This window comes from Berghia stephanieae, chromosome 1 (genome assembly GCF_034508935.2).
Source record: "Berghia stephanieae isolate SIO BIC M18660-M18661 chromosome 1, UCSD_Bste_1.3, whole genome shotgun sequence".
NCBI classification, from domain to species: domain Eukaryota; kingdom Metazoa; phylum Mollusca; class Gastropoda; order Nudibranchia; family Aeolidiidae; genus Berghia; species Berghia stephanieae.
Genome location: NC_088360.1, coordinates 5,099,797 through 5,102,296, shown reverse-complemented (window position 1 = coordinate 5,102,296; position 2,500 = coordinate 5,099,797). Strand labels below are relative to the sequence as shown.

The window sequence follows — 2,500 nt, the reverse complement described above, 5'->3', positions numbered from 1 at the left end:
CACTCACGTGTAAAGTCAGTACCTGATCGACAACAGCTATTTCGTTGTCGAAATTTTAAATTCTAAATGTAAAAGCGTCTTATAGTCATCACGTCTCGTCCTACACGTTGATGAATGTTGTTGTCGGCGATTGGCTCCTTGTAAACTTGGCTTTGAGCGCATTTATTGGGCACTGCTCTATATAAAACCTCAGTATTTAATTAAAGGCAACCCACAGTTATGTATTATCAGATCTATGGTCAGCCAGTTGTGAAAATAGTAGTTTATTCAGCACAAAATCACACTATAATGGCTATAGGCCTTTGCTGACGTATTTTGATGATCTAGACCATCGACATTACCATCACTTACATAAAAAAGGAATGTATTATAAAATAAATACGACAAATTTAAACCCCGTACTCTGAAAAAACAAACAACAAAAAAGACGTATTTTAAAAATTGTCCAGAAAACTCGTCTTTCAAATATCGATCGATTTAAATGACCCTCACCTTAGTAAACCCTTTCAAACCTGGGACTTAGGGAAGTCCCAGGTTTTAGAATAATTGCTAAGATGAGAATAATTTAAATCGCTCGATCTTTAATTTTAAGGACTAGTTTTCTGGCCAAAATTTTAAATACGTGTTTTTCCAGAACACGGCAGTTAACGGGTTAAAACACTTACTTGCGACAACCAATGTAAGTAAACGATACAAAAGTGAGAGGTGTGCGGGAGGGGGTAGGGGGGGGGGGGGGGGGGGGGGGGGGATTATCCTATTTTCCTTTGATCCAATCCTTGCGATTGGCCAGGGGGCAAAGGCAGAGTTGTCAAGTGTGTCCTCTTAAACCACTCAATTCGACATGGAAGATGTACCACTGACAGGCAGACCTCTGTGATTGGCACGAGTTCACGTCTTTCTCGCTCTCGCTTCTCTTCTTACCTCGCATGCCGTAAAAAAAAAACAAAAACGAGCTAAAATAAAAATCTCACTCGGAAGTATCTATACGCGCTTTTTGTCAGTTATAGCAACAGAATAATATAGAACTTGCATCTAGTACGAGGAAAGTGGCCATTTTGTTACCTTGTTCATCTTGAAAAATTATTGATATTCTTTTGGACTTTGCGATTTTAATTTTAAATAAGGAAACAAAACCCAAAAGGACAGGTGAGTGTCTGTATATGTATGTATCTGTATATCCTATATCTGTATGTAAAATAATTTTGAGAATATCATTAATGGATATTGAGCTATTATATAATCTCTAGTTATTTTTACTTGATATATTTTATTTCGGTGGTAATAAAAATACACTCTTGGGTGTCCCTCCCTAGTCAACAGCAACATTTAACATGTAGGACGGAACATGACGCCTGCTAGGCGATATTCAATTTTTCGGACAAAGACAACGTTGTTGTGGCACGGCCAGGTACTCATTTTACACATGACATGAGTACGGTGAGAGAATGTGAGTAAAGAGCCTTTTCCAACTCAACTATGCGCCGAGCGCGAGGCTCGAACCCAGGACCTTCCGATCCGAAAGCGAGTGTCATACCACTAGACCTTATAGCCGCACTAACTGTGTCTTCTATCCCCCTATATATGTGGGTGGGGTTCCCTCACCTCCCATAGTGGGCAGGGAGGTGCTTACTGTAATTGCTTTCTGTCTTTGTCTTGGAATGAGATTACTTAGTTTTGTCCTGACCCTGGCAGGATACCCTAGCTGGGAGGGAAACAGTCGAATGTATTAGAATTTTGGGAGATGATATATTTTTTCTCGTAAATCATCTCTCTGTTATGTACTGCTATTTTTTAATTTTTGTAAACATTTGAGCTGGGTCTTGTGCTGGTGTCCGGGTGAAACATTTAGGTAATCTCAAACTAAGTACACTTAGATGAATGAGATGATGTGGTAGCACAAAATTCATCTTAACAACGCCACTACCACATCATCTCATTCATCTGTAGTGTTTGATTCATCCTGCTTGTTGATAAAGGGGAAACCCGAAACGTCCATTCTACCTGTTTTCGTAATTAAATTGAAGCTTACATTTCATTTCACATCGTTATTTATTTTTTCGAGCTTCGAGCAGTAACATTTACATTAATGTGTAACTGAAGAAAATAGATTGACTAGGCTCTTAAATTGTGCGCTATGTGGTCTTGTGGTATGACACTCGCTTTCGGATCGGAAGGCCCTAGCTTCGAACCTCGCTCGGCGCATAGTTGAGTCCTTGGAAACGGCTCTTTAATCACATTCTCTCACCGTACTCAGGTGTAAAATGAGTACCTGGGCGTTAACAGCGTTGTCTCTGTCGACAAAAAAATATTATATCGCCTAACAGGCGTCATGTCTCGTTCTGCATGTTTCTTGTTGCTGTTGGTCAGGGACCCTTTGTAAAGAGCTTTGAGCACGTTAAATGGCTATTGCGCTATATAAAAGCTCAATATTGTTTTTAGTTGGCAGAAACTAACATTTCTTATTTCTGGTCATTTTTGCTTTTAAAATCCCTATTTTTTT

The 2,500-nt window shown here is 39.4% G+C and overlaps 1 protein-coding gene across 2 annotated transcripts in view; it reads left to right on the top strand.

Annotated features, from left to right (window-relative positions):
• The first annotated feature begins 802 nt into the window (after positions 1-802).
• Positions 803-2,500, top strand: part of LOC144966479 (R-spondin-2-like) — a 34,019-nt gene continuing 32,321 nt past the window's right edge. Inside the window, exon 1 of one of the 2 annotated variants that reach the window (XM_078903071.1) lies at positions 803-1,146. The gene's annotated coding sequence lies outside the window, so the exon portion shown is untranslated. The remainder of the gene's footprint in view (positions 1,147-2,500) is intronic. The other variant, XM_078903079.1, reaches the window with a different exon arrangement.